The 18,297-nt window shown below is 38.9% G+C and overlaps 1 long non-coding RNA gene across 1 annotated transcript; it reads right to left on the bottom strand.

The window, feature by feature from the left end:
- Positions 1 to 2,516: 2,516 nt before the first annotated feature.
- Positions 2,517 to 17,429, bottom strand: LOC309622293. Its single transcript, XR_014240680.1, has 3 exons — positions 15,225 to 17,429; positions 9,871 to 9,952; positions 2,517 to 3,976 (listed from the first exon to the last, which is right to left on the bottom strand). It is a non-coding gene; the product is annotated as an uncharacterized lncRNA (long non-coding RNA).
- Positions 17,430 to 18,297: the final 868 nt, after the last annotated feature.

Here is an 18,297-nt window from a genome sequence, read left to right as displayed (position 1 = left end):
TTGATAAAATTCAACATCCATTTATGATAAAAACTCTCCAGAAAGCAGGCATAGAGGGAACATAACTCGACATAATAAAGGCCATATATGACAAATTCACAGCTAACATCATACTCAACGGTGAAAAGCTGAAAGCATTTCTTCTAAGATCAGGAAAAGACCAGGATGCCCACTCATGCCACTTTTATTCAACATAGTTTTGGAAGTCCTAGCCACAGCAATCAGAGATGAAAAAGAAATAAAAGGAATCCAAACTGGAAAGGAAGAAATAAATCTGTCACTGTTTGCAGATGATATGATACTATACATAGAAAATCCTAAAGATGCCACCAGGAAACTACTAAAGCTCATCAATGAATTCAGTAAAGTTGCTGGATACAAAATTAACATACAGAAATTGTTTGCATTTCTATACACTAACAACAAAGTATCAGAAAGAGAAATTAAGGAAACAATCCTATTTACCATCCTTTATTAATTTTTATGTAGACAAATTGTCATATTTTCTCTTGGCTGTGTACCTAGGCGTGGAACTGCTGGGTCATATGGTAACTCTCTGTTTAACTGTTTGACGAACTGCCAGACTGTTTTCATGACTCTGACAGTCTTGAAGAGTACAGGCATACTTTGTTATCTTCTCGTGATTAGACTGTGGTTGTGGGTTTTGAGAAAAAATACCAAGGAGTTGAAGTGCCCTTCTCATCACATCATATCTGAAAGGACATGGTACCCATGTGACACCACTGGGTCACTGGAAAGGCTGACCTTCATCACTGGGTTAAGATGCTGTCGAGTTTCTCCAGTGTACAGTAACTGTTTTCCATTCACCTACTCAATTCTTTAGAAGTGACTCACTAAGTCAGCCCTGCCCTCAGAGGTGGAAGGGGGAAGGTTCACCTCATGGAGGGAAGGTATCTATACATATTATTTTGAATTGTTCAATAAAGAAAATTTATCTCCTCTCCCACTTCTTTATTAATTCATTTATTTATATTAGTATGGATTCATGTATATTTTTATTATAAAGTTTGTGTTATTTTACTGAATGGATACATCCTGAAAATGTTAATTCTGTGATGCAGTACAAGTATTTTGACTTGAGTCAGGAACCTGCCAAAGAGTTACCACCACCATTATATTTCAGCACTAGTATATTGTCTAATTGTGGTATATTAGACCATACTTTAGGCAATATATTTAACCATGGCAGAGTGTGAGACATCATTTTAGATGATTTCATTGCATACTCGGAAATCCATTAAGAAAGAAATAAAAACAGGTAAGACAGAGTTTATTTAAATTACCATAAAAATTATTGCTAACATGCCTTAAATTTATTTGCAAAATCCTTTTCAATGAAGCAAAAATATGGGATGTAAGGGAAAATGTGTGCTTCATTTGAAAGTCCAATGTCTAAAGCACAGCCTTCAAATTGTCTGACTGATTCTATGGAAGGTATTTTACAATTTGAGCTTTTTAGCAACTGGTAGCATTACAACATAATCCTTGTCTATATACAAGCAAATGAATTCTGTCCTGGGGACAGAAATACCTCCTGGAGAAATACTTATTTGTCTCCATTTGAACCTTCATTTCAACATTCATGGTCTATAAATTTGACAAAGAGGTGGATGTTGATATTGTCAAGGTAAATTTCAGTGGACGTGTGGGAGAACACAGCCCCGTTAGATAAGGGATGAAGTCTGAGTCAGAGGGCAGATGCAGGGAGATGTGAGTTGAGTATCAAGAATTCTTTGTAGAACTTTGGTACAAAGGGAAGAATCTATGTAAAGAGGACAGTAACTAGAGATGTGAAGAGGGGTTTGAGGCATTAAATTATGTTTTCAAATCATCAATTATAAGGGACTTGAGCAGGTTGAAATCTTAATGGGAAGGAGCCATCTCTTTTTAGATTTAACATCTGAATTTACCGCACCAGTCTTTCCACATTTTACTTCCTAGTTTCCATCTGGAGAAGCCTAAAACTTAACCAAAGGGATGGTGTGGAGTTTGATCTTAATGCCTGTTAACTGTATGAGTGGATGGATAGATGGATGCAGGATTTGTCAAAAATGTGCTGGGAATTCACAGACTTTTATCTCCAAGTGTAGAGCTCCTCATGCAGATGATTGAACCCATGGTGGTGGGTGGCTGAGAGGATGCGGCTTCTCAGGACTCTGCAACTGACGGCTGCAAGATGGGAGCCCTCAACGTCAGTGTTCAGAAGCGCATTTAGGCAGACTGCCACACCTTATGTCCTGGAGGGATCCATCCCTGACCTGAGCAGGTGAGTTCACAGACAGGCTTGCCTTCCACCTGGGGGAACGGGACTACTGTCTGCTCAGAAGCATGTTGTGGTCTAGCTCTTGTGCCATTTGGAAAGATTTAAGAAAGTATAGACTTGGCACCTCTCTAAACTTGAATTCAACATATATAACAGAGATATTTTTTACCTTCTAGGCATACACACTGTCATTAGGAGCCCCCAGAGTCCACACACATACATACACACACACACACACACTGGAGCTTACAAGCAGGCAGTAGCATTAGGAGAACCTGCAGGCTTATGCGGCTGTCGCTCATTGTTAGGCTGCCTAGGTAACTAGACCCATTTGCATTAAAAAAAATAATGACAATTATGATTAACAGAGTCTTTTGTATAGGAGAAAAGCTTTTATTTTAAATAACTTTGGTATCTAGTTAAATATGATGACAACAGATTTTCCACTTATCACGTCGGAAAGTATAACAATACACTATTGAGGATTTCCAGTGGGTGAGCATGTGGGGAAGCCTACACATTCTGATATTGCTGGTGGGGACATCAGTCAGTACGTCTTTCCGGGTTGATTTGTCAATGTGCATTAAAGAGTCTGTGCACTTGCAGTCTGTATGTATTTGGGGCCTGCTCCTTCAAGTATTAATCCTCAGCATGACAACTGTCCCTCTATTAGAGAGTGCATATTCCTTATGACATAGGTTGTCTGAGGACTCTGCTTTCAAAATAACGGTTCAAACATACTCCCTTGTTTGTTTGTTTTAGCTTTATTGAGGTATAATTGATATATCAAAAAATTACAAATGTTCAATGTATACGTCTTCTTGAATTTGGACGTATGCATACACCCATAATACAATCACTACAACCAACATTCTAAACATACCCATCACCTCCAAAATTTTCCTTGTGTTCTTTTCACACTCCCCTGTTTTTACAGAGTAGGAAATTGAGGTCGAATCAGGTTTGCTGACCTGTAAAAATACAGGCAGACCTAGCATCCTGGAATCAGAAATGAAGATACAGATTATAAAGGTGACACAGGTCAGCAGGAAAGCAAAATTTACTTGACTTTGGTGTGATGTGTGGCTGAGCATCATGCAGTCTGTGTTTGGACATGTAAGGTGCTGGTCTCTGCTTTTCCTCTTAGTAGCAGGATGACCCCCAGCCAGGTTACCTAATCTCTGTCCATCGTCATTTCACCAGCTACAAAATGGTGTAGAAATCATATTCTCTACCTACCAGGAATGTTGTGGGAAGTATATGAGATTAAAAAGTAGCACACATTCAGGAAAGCTGAGTTCTCCATGGTTTCCTGAGGTCAAGAGTCCTGCTTTTTGCAAGTTTTAAGTTCCAACCATCCTATGACCTTGCATAAATGGTCATTCAATTATGAAATAGTACAAGGACTTATTGAGTTCATCTGATACAGAGTGTGATAAGAGCTGTAGTGAAGACTGGAAAGTTATTACTTGGAAATCACTGCTTCTTCCTTCCCAACTACAGTCTTAAATGGAAAGGCTCTTTCCTAAATGGGATCTCATTTACCTCTATATCTGAGAGATTTTATCCAAAAAACAACGAGCACAAGGGAAATGACTTACCCAAAGCTGGATGATGTGCCTGGCCCCAGTGTCCTATTGCATTGTTCCTTTGTAAAGCCTCCTCTTTTTGGGTTATGTTGCACGTACTATTCTTGAAAAATTAACACAGAAGATAAAAAGTGGAATGCGAAAGTATATGAATAAAGTGAAATGGGGTAATGGTTTTGATGGTTTCTTGTTCAAACCCTATGGAGCTGATCCAGTGATTGTTTACCTTCTTCCTACACTAACTGACAAGTTACTCCAGCAAAGAGATAGGACACAGAAGTTAATACATAATGGAAACTTATACATTTCCCTTCTGCTTAACACTTCCAATTATCATCATACAGTCATGCTATTTGTCAATCCCAAACTCCCTAACTATCCCTTCCCTCCACCCTTCCCCCCTGGTCAGTCATGCTATTTGGATTACGTCAAGGGAATCTCCTATCAAGGAAGAATGGGTATGGGATAGGAGAGGAACTAACATCTATTGAGTGCCCTGTGTACCATATGCTGTGTATGACACCTGATATATTTTGTTCTTTTGCTCCTCGGAACAACTGTCTCATATAGCTATAAATGCTTCCATTTTATAAATTAGAAAAGGCAAACTCAGAAATATTATGTAATTTCTAAGACTATTGCCATAAGTGTAGAGATCACAGAAATCCTAATCCTGAGGCAGTGCTCTCCTCATTTTTACTTTGTGGCCATGCAAGGCTTTGGGATAAGTGTTTTGAACTGAGTATGCTTTCCTTGACAAGTCATGCATGTATGGATGGATACTAATACTTTTCTTTCTCCAAGTGGACACTTTCAGTAAATATAAGCATCTAGGTCTCAAAAAGAGATCTGGGCCATGGCTTTTCGCTGGAGTGTCTGGCAAATAATATTCACCCAGTAAAAATGCATTGAAATCACGAATCCATGGATCAGTGAATGCATGTAGAGCTCCTACAACAAAATACCAAAACGATCTCTAAACAGTTCACAGATGAAGAAATGGCCAATAATCACAAGAAAATATGTTCTAACTCACCAATAATTTAAGGAATGCAAATGAAAGCATTTAAATATCCTTTTATCACCTATCATCTGACAAATATAGAAAAAAACGAATAAAAATCAACAAAAAAAATCACAAATAAAAACTTGAAAACTGGCTCTGTGTGTGGAGGCAGAGAAGCAACTTCAGTACAAGTCCAGGATACAGAACGCTGTTAGAAATAAATTTAAATATTATGGACAACAGTTTAGAGGTGGGTAAGAAACGAGAATGCCCCAATGCTTTATGAGGGAATTTAAACTACTGAAATAAGCCACAGGGGGACTTCCCTGGCAGTCCAGTGGTTAAGACTTCGCCTTCCAATGCAGGGAGTGTGGGTTCGATCCCTGGTCAGGGAGCTAAGATCCCACATGGCTTGCAGCCAAACAACCAAAACATAAAACAGAAGTAATATTGTAACAAATTCAATAAAGACTTTAAAAATGGTCCACATCAACAACAACAACAAAAATCCGCCCCCCCAAAAAAAAAGTGAAGTCCCAGGGAAGATGTTTAGCATTGCAGGGAAATTTTTTCACATGGACAAAAGTAAGCTGGTAAGAGGATATTTGCTGCAGCATTGCATGAAATAGAAAAGAAAAAAGGTAAAATATAGGAAGCAATCTAAATGTCCATAACTATATGACTAAAGGCTAACAAACCATTTATACTTCTCTATGGGCTTCAAGGCAAAATAGAAAAAACTTTAATTCCAGAATTAGCTGCTGATCAGGAGATAAAAAAATTGTATCCCTGATTAATTAAAATCCACTACAGTCAATACTCTGGTCTGAATAATGGTCATAATAATGGATAACTTGAATAGTTGTTAGGATTAAAGGACATGAATATAAAGTACAATTTCTTAAAGCACCTCCTTACATAACATCTTCCTTCATATCACACTTTCCTAACATATCACAGTGCAGAAATAAATGAAATAGAGACAAAGAAGACAATAGCAAAGATCAATAAAACTAAAAGCTGGTTCTTTGAGAAGATAGATAAACAAAATTGATAAACCTTTAGCCAGACTCGAGAAAAAAAGGGAGAGAATGCAAATCAATAAAATTAGAAATGAAAATGGAGAAGTTACAACTGACGCCACAGAAATACAAAGGATTATAAGAGACTACTACAAACAACTACATGCCAATAAAATGGACAACCTTGAAGAAATGGACAAATTCTTGGAAAGGTACAATTTTCCAAGACTGAACCAGGAAGAATTAGAAAATATAAACAGACCCATCACAAGTATGAAATTGAAACTGTAATTAAAAATCTTCCAACAAACAAAAGTCCAGGACCAGATGGCTTCACAGGCAAATTCTATCAAACATTTAGAGAAGAGCTAACACCTAACCTTCTCAAACTCTTCCAAAAAATTGCAGAGGGAGGAACACTCCCAAATTCGTTCTACAAGGCCACCATCACCCTGATACCAAAACCAGACAAAGATATCACAAAAAAAGAAAATTACAGACCAATATCACTGATGAACATAGATGCAAAAATCCTCAACAAAATACCAGCAAACAGAATCCAACAACACATTGAAAGAACCATACACCATGATCAAGTGGGATTTATCCCAGGAATGCAAGGATTCTTCAATATATGCAAATCAATCAGTGTGATACACCATATTAACAAATTAAGTAATAAAAACCATATGATTATCTCAATAGATGCAGAAAAAGCTTCTGACAAAATTCAACACCCATTTATGATAAAACCTCTCCAGAAAATGGGCATAGAGGGAACCTACCTCAACATAATAAAGGCCATATATGACAAACCCACAGCCAACATCTTCCTCAATGGTGAAAAACTGAAAGCATTTCCACTAAGATCAGGAACAAGACAAGGATATCCACTCACCACTCTTATTCAACATAGTTTTGGATGTCCTAGCCACGGCAATCAGAGAAGAAAAAGAAATAAAAGGAATACAAATTGGAAAAGAAGAAGTAAAACTGTCACTGTTTGCAGATGACATGATACTATAGATAGAAAATCCTAAAGATGCCACCAGAAAACTACTAGAACTAATCAATGAATCTGGTAAAGTTGCAGGATACAAAATTAATGCACAGAAATCTCTTACATTCTTATACACTAACAATGAAAAATCAGAAAGAGAAATTAAGGAAACAATCCCATTTACCATCACAACAACAAGAATAAAATACCTAGGAATAAACTGACCAAAGGAGACAAAAGACCTGTATGCAGAAAACTAGAAGACATGGATGAAAGAAATCAAGGATGACATAAACAGATGGAAAAATATACCATGTTCTTGGATTGGAAGAATGAGTATTGTGAAAATGACGGTACTACTCAAAGCAATCTACAGATTCAATGCAATCCCTATCAAATTACCAATGACATTCCTCATAGAATTAGAACAAAAAAATTTACAATTTGTATGCAAACACAAAAGACCCAAAACATCCAAAGCAATCTTGAGAAAGAAAAACAGAGCTGGTAGAATCAGGCTCCCGGACTTCAAATTATACTACAAAGCTACAGTAATCAAGACAGTGTGGTACTGTCACAAAAACAGAAATATAGATCAGTGGTACAGGATAAAAAGCCCAGAGATAAACCCACGCACATATGGTCACCTAATTTATGACAAAGGAGGCAAGAACATACAGTGGAGAAAAGACAGCCTCTTTAATAAGTGGTGCTGGGAAAACTGGACAGCTACATGTAAAAGAATGAAATTAGAACACTCCCTGACACCATACACAAAAATAAACTCAAAATCGTCTAAAGACCTAAATGTAAGACCGGACACTATAAAACTCTTAGAGGAAAACATAGGAAAAACACTCTTTGACGTAAACCACAGCAAGGTCTTTTTTGACCCACCTCCTAGAGTAATGAAAATAAAAGCAAAAATAAACAAACGGGACCTAATGAAACTTAAAAGCTTTTGCACAGCAAAGGAAACCATAAACAAGACAAAAAGACAACCCCCAGAATGGGAGAAAATATTTGCAAAGGAAGCAATGGACAAAGGATTAATCTCCAAAATTTACAAGCAGCTCATGCAGCTCAATATCAAAAAAACAAACAACCCAATTAAAAAATGGGCAGAAGGCCTAAATAGACATTTCTCCAAAGGAGACATACAGATGGCCAAGAGGCACATGAAAAGATGCTCAACATCACAAATTATTAGAGAAATGCAAATCAAAACTACAATGTGGTATCACCTCACACCAGTCAGAATGGCCATCATCAAAAAAATCTACAAACAATAAATGCTGGAGAAGGTGTGGAGGAAAGGGAACCCTCTTGCACCGTTGGTGGGAATGTAAATTGATACAGCCACTATGGAGAACAGTTTGGAGGTTCCTTAAAAAACTAAAAATAGGACTACCATATGACCCAACAATCCCACTACTGGGCATATACCCTGAGAAAACCATAATTCAAAAGGACACATGTATCTCAATGTTCATTGCAGCACTATTTACAATAGACAGGACATGGAAGCAACCTAAATGTCCAACGACAGATGAATGGGTAAAGAAGGTGTGGCACATATATACAATGCAATATTACTCAGCCACACAAAGGAATGAAACTGGGTCATTTGTAGAGATGTGGATGGATCTAGAGTGTGTCATACAGAGTGAAGTAAGCCAGAAAGAGAAAAACAAATATGTATATTAACACATATATGTGGAATCTAGAAAAATGGTACAGATGAACCTATTTGCAGGGCAGGAATAGAGACGTAGACATAGAAAACGGACATGTGGACACAGTGGGGGAAGGGGATGGTGGGACGAATTGGGAGATTAGGATTGACATATATATACTACCATGCGTGAAATACATAGCTAGCAGGAACATGCTATTACGAACATGCTATAAAGCACAGGAAGCTCAGCTCAGTGCTCTGTGATGACCTAGATGGGGGGGGATGGGGGGGTCGCTGGGAGGGAGGTCCAAGAGGGAGGGGATATAGGTATACATATAGCTGATTCACTTCACTGTACAGCAGAAGTAACACAACACTGTAAAGCAATTATACTCTAATAAAAAAAATACAATTTCTTAAAGCACTTCCTTACATATCACTTTCCTTCCCTCCAGATCACCTGTCTCAGTGGCAACACCTGAGCTTCTGTCTGAGCCCTACTCCCCACTTCAGGGATCAGCCAATGGATGTGGCCCAGACACCCAGGTCTCTTGGCACAAGGGGCAGAGTTTCATCTCCTCTGTCATCTTCCTCACCCTGAGGGTTTGGTGAGTGAGTACCCATGGGGCCACAATAGCAGGGAGTGTGATCAACCACTTCTCCAGCCCTGGAAGCCCATCTTCTAAAAGGGAGGCTGCTCTGTGTCCTCTAGGGAGGGCGAGGGATAGAACCTCATCCCATCCTGCCACTTATGTGGCCAGATGACCTAGGCTCTGTCAGCCTGAGCTTGGGCATCTGTGACGTGGGACTCATGATACCTGTGTCACAGAGCTGTCCGGAGGGGTGAATGAGGAAACCTGTCCAGAGTATATGGCATGTGGTGGGACTTCAGTGCCCTTTAAGTGTTGGGGCACAGAAGTAGGGGCTGCCTGAGCCTCGGGGCTAAGACAGGCATTATGAAAAGTCATTTCTCTCTGTTTCTCCTACAGAGATTACATACATCTAGAGGAAGGGAGCAAATATCTCTCTGACATATGTTGACTTGAAGAGTTTGAGATAGTAGGTTCTCTTCATTCTCTGGTGTTACAGAAGCTCCTAAGAGCTGTTCCACATCATACCTGTGTGCTGATCCTAATCCGGTTCCCCACGCTGGGAAGACAGGTTTGCCTTTGACTCACCTGATGAGCTCAGTGAGAGGTGGCACCAGAGCAGCGAGGTGTGGTGTTTGCCTAACTGCTGCTCCTGGACTGCTCTGTACGTTAATATGTTTATAGGAAAATTTGGGACTCACCCCACATTCACCAGTGCAGGGGTCCTCAGATCATGCATCATCCAGCCACATCACACCAGGACTGCAGCCATCTGCTGTCACCCTGAGAGGCAAAATTCCGAGGGTTACTAACATTTCTTTGACACACAATTATCCATTCTTCCATTCACTAATAACTAAATATATATTGAGCTTTAGAGCCCATACTATTCCACTGAAAGTGCCTTATTAACTCTATGGTTCAAATGAGAGGGTAGAAAGAGAAATGCATGTATGGGCAAATTCAGGGGTTATTTCTGAGATGAGCTGGCTCCTTCACATTAACTCTTAAAGTTGCTGAAGTTTCAAAGAATTGATTTTTTTAAAAGCTCTCTCTTTGTTCCCTCATCAAAGTTCCAGAAAGAGTTTTCTGCATTCCCTGTTAACATTCCATTTCCCACTGTCTCCTTATCTCACTGCGCAGTAGCTTCTGTCTCCATGATTGCAATGAACGTGTTCTCACCAAGGTCACAAGCTACCTTTTTGTCCCTAAGTCCAGATATTTTATATAAATATATTAATATATGAATACTATTACTTTTAATGACCATCTAACATATGTATGCTTGTATAGACTGCTCCTTTCACATAACAACAAATCTTTGACAGTTTCCCAGGTTCTGGAGCATGAGGAGCTGGGTACAAACCCAAAATGCTCTGTTCCCAAACTATGCTGTCCTGAGCCAAGTCCTTATGTCTCTGTCCCTCAGCTTTTCATCTATGAAACACCATATCTAATTCATAATACACCTGTGAGCATAAATGAGTCAATGCCTAAAAAACACTTGGTTATAATGCATTTTAGTCATTTTTATTTCTTTGTCTCTATCTTTATTGGGTATGAGCATTTCTACTATCCCTATGGTATGGACTGATTTTTAATCACAATCACTGACCCTTGGAGGTATGCTGATAGAAGATGAGCAGGTCACAAAACCATATGTAGGATGAGAGCTTATCTTTTGTACATAAATATGTAAATCCAGGCATGCATGTGTAAATGTATAAGTACCAGCATAAGAAAATTTCTGAAAGAATGTAATACAGATGAAAACCTTAGCAGGGCTTTTCTTTTGGTGGTATGTTTGAGGATATTTTATTTCCTTTTTATGTTAATTAATTTTAGTATAAAAATGCTTTATGTTATTTATTTTTTACTGTAATAAACACCCCACAATACACATTCTTTCACTTATATAAAATAATAAAATGCAGAGAAATTTAAGCATTCTCAGCCCTACAGGAAACCTACAAGAAAGCCACTCAACTTTAGAAAAGGAACATCCAGGGGCACAGGAAGGGAGACAAGATGTTGGGGGAGCCCCTACTGGTAGGACAGGTCACAGGTCCCCATATTCCAAACCACACTAATTATTATCAGTATTTAAATCTCTGCTTAGTTAACTAGGAAAAAAGCATGGTATCTTACTGTGTTTCATTTTGCTTTACCCTGATTGAAAGTAGGGTTGAAGATCTTATCATCTGAAAGGCAGTAATGTACACTGGTTAGATGAAGGGCTCAAGAGCCACAAGCCTGTGTTCAAATCTAAGCCTCAGCACTTGCTAGTCCTGCCCTTGCTGTGCCTCAGTGTCCCCTTCTGTTTAAAGTCTCCTCATAGGTTATAGTGAGGATGAAACAAGTAGGTATAAGTTTAGCCTTTACAACAGTGTTGGGCACTGAGGAAGTCGGCAATAAATATTAATCATTCTTATCATACCTAAATTGAACATTAGTGTTTCTACTGCCATTTTTATTGTGTGGACTTATAATGACCTTCATAATATCATGTTTGTCAAAAACAGCAGCTTACAAAACTGTAACTAGGATATCATCTCATAACTATTCTTTAAATATGCAGTTATATTTGCATAATAAAATTTCTGAAAATAAATATTCAAATGATAACAGTGCTTATCCATGAGTAATAGACTTTTTAGGGTTTCTAATGATTTTTCCCTCTCCTGCTTTATCCATTTTTTATCTGTATCAAAAGTGTCTTGATTTTGGAAGTGAAAAAAAATATAAGAATAAATAAATATCCCTAGCCCTTTCCACAGGAAAGTGGCTCAGCATCAGAGTGAGGAACATCCTTAAGCCAAGGGAATTAGGTAATAGCATAGTGCCAGAAGTAGTTCATGAATCTACCACATGACAGTCCCAATTGGGCAGCTTCAGGGACATTACAGATGCCTAGGAGAGGGGCAAGCATGTCTCTCAAATAAATCTTACATTTAGCAGTCAGACAATGTCTCCACTTCCCAGGATTCTAGTTAAGGTCATGAGATGAAAGTAGTTTCACAACATGCTTCCTTCTGTTCTCTCCCAAATAAAGCCCCTTGAACTGAAACCAGGTTCATTGGTTTAACCACACAGTTAGCCAAGCCCAATTTGCAGCCTATCTGTCAGGAGGAAAAGTAGAGTGATTCATACATCAAATATTCTGGCTCTTCAGCGGCTTCCCAAGGGACTAGTTGCTGTCTCACCTGACCGGAGGCACTGACAGGGAACCAGTATACCTTGGATGCCTGGGGGCTACTGAGAACGAATGAGAGCGCTGCAGCCTATTGTCCAACCAGAGAACCTGCAGTACCACAGACAGACACCAGAGGGAGAAAGACATTACAAACTCAAAAAAAAAAAAGCCCAGCAAATCTCTCAAATTAGGAAATTACATGAACAAGTCCAGAGAAGATGCATCATCAAAACAGGGTTGCAAGGCCCCGAGAATCTCTAGCCAGGCTGAGTGGAGACGATCTTACCCTGTATAAAACCAGTCCATAAAGACTGAGAGAGAAGACTGCTTTTTCAAATGCACAAATCCCAGAAAATAGTAATAAGGCATACAGAGAAACAGGGAAACTTGGCCCAATCAAAGGAACAAAATAAATCTCAAGAAACCAATCATAAAGAAATGAAGATCTACAAATTATCTGACGAATTCAAAATAATCATCTAAGACAACCAAATAAAATCAGGAAAATGAGCATGCACAAAATGAGAATATCAACAGAGATAGAAATTATAAAAAAGAACCAAACAAATTCTGCAGCTGAAGAATATAATAATTGAATTGAAAATTTCGTTAGAGGGGTTCAACAGAATATTTGATCAAGCAGAAGAAAGAATCAGCAAATGTGAAGATAGGTCATTTGAAATTATGGAGTCAGAGGAACAAAAAGAAAAAAGAATGAAGAAAAGTGAAGAAAGCTTAAGGGACTTACAGTACACCAACAAGAAGATCAATATATACATTACAGGATTCCAAGAAGGAGGAGACAGAGAAAAGGGGACAGAGAGTTTATTTGAAGAAATAATGGCCACAGATTTCACAAATGGACATCCAGCTTCAAGAAGCTCAAATGACTTTAACTAGGATGAACACAAACAGGCATTATAATCAAACTGTCAAAAGTTGAGACAATGAGAGAATCTTGATAGAAGCAAGAGAAAGTGGATGACCACGTACCAAAAACTATAAGTGGATTTCTCAGAAGACCAGAAGGGAGTAGGATGATATATTCAAAGTGCTGAAAGAAAAAAAAAAATCCCAAACAAGAATACTTTATCTGAAAAAACTTTCCTTCAAAAATGAAGGAGAAATAAAGACCTTCCCAGATATACAAAAGCTGAGGGAGTTCATCATAATTAGACCTACCTTATAAGAAATGCTAAAGGGAGTCCTTCAAGTTGAAACCAAAGGATGTGAGACAGCATCATGTGTATTCAGTAGAAACCATATTTCAAATTTTGAATTTTGATCTTTCCCCAGGCTAGTGATATGCGATATGATACTCTCTTGTAATGCTGGGCGGCAGCATCGAGCCACAGCTCCTGGTCAGTCACAAGATCACTAGGGTAAACAACCGATACCCTTCCAACCATCCTGTACCCATACAACCATTTTGCTTTTCACCTCCAGTTCAGTATTCAATAAATTACTTGAGATACTCAACACTTTATTATAAAATAGGCTTTGTGTTTGATGATTTTGCCCAACTGTAGGCTAATATAAGTGCTCTGAGCATGTTTAATGTAGGTTAGATTTGGTAGATTTGGTAGGTTTGGTGTATTAAATGCATTTTCAAGTTACAATGGGTTTCTCAGGACGTAACATCTCTGACCAATCAAGTAGCAATGAATGACTCTAGTCCCCAGACTGAATCCTCTAAACACATATCCCACTGAAAGAGACCAGACTCCTTTGGAGAAATGGCTGATTCCAGCTCCAAAGAAGGAATTGTACCACATGTGTCTAGACCGCACTCTCATACCAGAAAGCACGTCAAAAGGACTCATAAACCAGCTTGAAGGGTCTCCCACTGGCCAAAGATAGAACAATTTGACATCAAGTTAAATAATGACTACAATGGACAAATATACAAATGTCTATGAGTCATGATAACATTCTAAAAGAAAAGCAAAACACAAATAAAACCAACTCACTGCTCACCTTTGGAGGATCCCAGGGAAATGACTCTCATTCTTTTAAAAAGTAGAAATACTGCAAAAGAATTAAAAACATTCATCCTTCCCTTCCTGTGCAAACTATACCTCCGCATAACCTAACTGTTGATGGGGGGAGGTTCCTTTTACAGTAGAATTCTGGCTAATAAATGCAAAAGAAATTACATTATTAGAACATCACCTTTTTACAAACTTTGATGACAAGCAGATCTAGGCAACTATTTTGGGAGGCCGCAAAAAAAATGAGGTAAAAAGCAGATGGGGAAATTTAATAATGGATAGATCAGGTTGACAACACCTGAACCCAGTGATCAATTTAGTGTCAGAAGAGACAGCCAGACAGAATGAGCCTCCTGGTGTAAGGCTAAAAGTAGTACAACACCTCATCTGGAGCATTCTTGCCAAAAAATGTGAACTGGATCAAGCCTCTAAATCTAATCATCACTGTTACAGAAATAGGGGAGGAAGGCAGAAGAACATAAACAACACAATAAGGATACAATCAGCAGAATCAAGAACGCAAACTCCACAGGACAAAAGATGCAATTTCTTAAGCAAATAGTTGGAAGGTTAAAAAAAACAAGGAGGCCTTTTTTACATACATGACACTTAAGACTTCAGAGAAATTACAATGAAAACCACAATGAGATACTACAGCATGCTCACCTGAACAATAAAAATGAGAAAGATGGAAAATATCAAGTGTTGGTGAGGATAGGGAATATAGCCTGAAAAAACCACTTTGAAAACTACTTGGCAATTCCTACTGAGCTCAACATACACAAACCCTATGACGCTCCTGGGTGGTCAGGAGCATTGTGTACTGTTAGCCTGCTGTACAGACGAGGCATGTGAAAGGGTAGTGACTTACCTAAAGTGTCCCAACGATGGGGCCCGATCTCCTCACTCTTGCTCCAGGAACCTGTCTAGCAGACTCGACAACACACTTGGTTCTTCTCTATCAGCTCATGCTCCTGGGGCTCAGAGTCCACACCCTTCTCTGATGTTCCACTGTAAGGAGATAAGACAGCACATGGAATAGAGAGGAAAGTGAGATGACGGGAAGGCACATGAAACACCGGGGAAGAGGTGAGGATGTTCTGCCTGCCCCCTCTCAGTTCACTGGAAGCTGTGCAGTGGTGCTTTTCCTATTCCCCAGCTCCATCACACAGCCCCCTCTGCACACACAGCAGTGACACTGAGGCTCACACGTCATGGACATGTGCACTTATCCCTGCTTGTGTTACATGTCCAAGTATTCTCTCTGGAGGTCATGCTATCATGGTAATGTCAGAGGCATCACACTAAACAGAATGAAGGTTGCAAATTTGGAATGGGAACTAACATTGCTAAGGACCTACTAGATGCCACATGCTGTAGGTTGTTATTTTTTATCTTCAAATTCTCAAAGCAATGCTCTGTGGGCATCATTACTTCCTTTCTACAGATTAGGAGATACTCAGGCTCAGAGAGCAAAGTACATGTTCAAAGAATCCTAAGGAGACATCAAATGGACACAAAATCCAAGTTGAAGGGGATAAGACAGGCCAATTCTGGGACAATTTGAGCATCAAAATACACAATAATAATAAACCCTCTGAGCAAAATAGGAATCTATGACTCATACTGATATAAATACTTGAATAAATGCATAAATAAATAAATCATAGGGAGAAGGAAAAGGTCTGCCACACAGTCGAAAGCCAATGAATAAATCTAGAAGGAATAACAAAATTGGAAAAACAACACTTGACCAATACCATAGTAACAAGTGATTCAGGCAAGATCCCTAAATGGATGCCCAGTCTGCACCAAATCCCACAGCAGTCATGGAGTCACTATGGTAACGATGCTGGCCAAGGAAAGCTGGGGAAAAGCAAACAACCACCACCCTGGTTTGGCTCCTAATATGTGCTAGGAACTGAGCAGGACTGACATAACACACAGTAATTAACCTAAAGTATTACTGACAATAAAGATCCCTGGCAGCTTTAGCAATGTACACATACATGCATACATACCCATATACATACATGCTCTCTTCTTCTCCTCTCCCCACTCAAGATCCCAGTAATTCATTGCGGTGAATAGCTGGGGGGTGGGTGAGAAAGGAATATACAACAGTTCAACAGATTCAATTCTAAACACACATATGCATATAGAGTTGAAAGGTACTAAGCTATTCTAGTGAGAGATGAACTGTAGAATTGTCTCTGGGACATTTTCCTCCCTAGTTTCAGTACATTGCCAATAACCTCTAAAAGCTGATATGGAAATATAAGCATATGCATGTTATACATCAAGAATCATTTTCAGGGCTTCCCTGGTGGCGCAGTGGTTGAGAATCTGCCTGCTAATGTAGGGGACACGGGTTCGAGCCCTGGTCTGGGAGGATCCCACATGCCGCGGAGCAACTAGGCCCATGAGCCACAACTACTGAGCCTGCGCGTCTGGAGCCTGTGCTCCGCAACAAGAGAGGCCGCGATAGTGAGAGGCCCGCACACCGCGATGAAGAGTGGCCCCCGCTTGCCACAACTGGAGAAAGCCCTAGCGCAGAAACGAAGACCCAACATAGCAATCAATCAATCAATCAAATCTTTAAAAAAAAAAAAAAGAATCATTTTCAACCTAGAGTAAGTAGCCTAAGCTTTCAACCAAAAAATTCCTCAATGGCTACTTTTTGACATTTGGCCACTGAACAGTTTAGTGAAAAGTAAACACATGTAAATTGCAATTTAAAAATACTATCATTCATGATAGCACTAAAAAGTATGAAATACTTAGGAATAATCTCTGCATATATGTGAAAGGTCTATACATTGAACACTACAAAACATTGCTGACAGAAATTAAAGAAGATCTAAATAAATGGAGAAACATACCATCTTCATATGTCAGAAGACTCAATGTTGTAAAGATGTAGATTCTCTTCTAACTGATCTATAGATTCAGTGCAATCCTAATAAAAATCCTAGCAGATATTGTTTTTTTAAGAAATTGACAGGCTCGGGACTTCCCTGGCAGTCCAGCGGTTAAGACTCCACACTTCCACTACCGAGAGCGCAGGTTCGATCCCTGATGGGGCAACTGAGATCCCGCATGCCACAGGGTGTGCAGAAACAAACAAACAAAAAAGAAATTGACAGGCTGATTCTAAAATTCATGTTGAAATGCAAAGGCCCTAGACTATGAAAAACAACTCTGAAAAAGAACAAAGCTAGAGGATCAAAACTACCTGACTTCAAGAATCATTATGAACCTTCAGTAATCAAGACAGTGTGGTACTTACTGGCATCAAGGAAGACAAGTAGATCAATGGAATAGAATAAGCAGTCCATTTCTGGACTCAGACAACTGATTTTTGACAAAAGTCGTAATGGCAATTCAGTGGAGAAAAGATAGTCTTTTCAACAGACGGGGCTGGGACAAATGGATAGCCACATGCACAAATATAAACTTTGATCCATGTATTGCACCATATACAGAAGTCAACTCAAAATGGATCACAGACCTAACTATAAAATGTAAAACTTCTAGAATAAAACACGGGAGAAAATCCTTGTGACCTTGGGTCAGGGGAAGATTCCATAGATGCAAAACCAAAACTACAATCCATAAGTGAACAAACCAATAAATTGGACTTCTCAAAGTTAAACATTTCTGCTATTCCAAAGACACTGTTGAGAGAATTAAAAGACAAGCCACTCATTGGGAGAAAATATTTGCAAATCATGTATCTGATAAAGGTCTTGTATCCAGAATATAAAAATTTCACAAAGGTAAATAAGAAGAAAACAGATACTCTAACAAATAAATGGACAAAATATTTGAATAGATGCTCCAGCAAAGTAGATAGACAAATGTCAAATAAGTACATGAAAAGATGCTAATCATCTTTTCTCAAATATTCAAAGTCATTAGGGAAATGTAAATGTAAACTATGA

The sequence above is a fragment of the Balaenoptera borealis genome (genome assembly GCF_965194805.1).
Source record: "Balaenoptera borealis genome assembly, contig: HAP1_SCAFFOLD_2026, whole genome shotgun sequence".
NCBI classification, from domain to species: domain Eukaryota; kingdom Metazoa; phylum Chordata; class Mammalia; order Artiodactyla; family Balaenopteridae; genus Balaenoptera; species Balaenoptera borealis.
The sequence above is the reverse complement of the archived record's forward strand: the minus strand, read 5'-3'. Positions and strand labels throughout refer to the sequence as shown.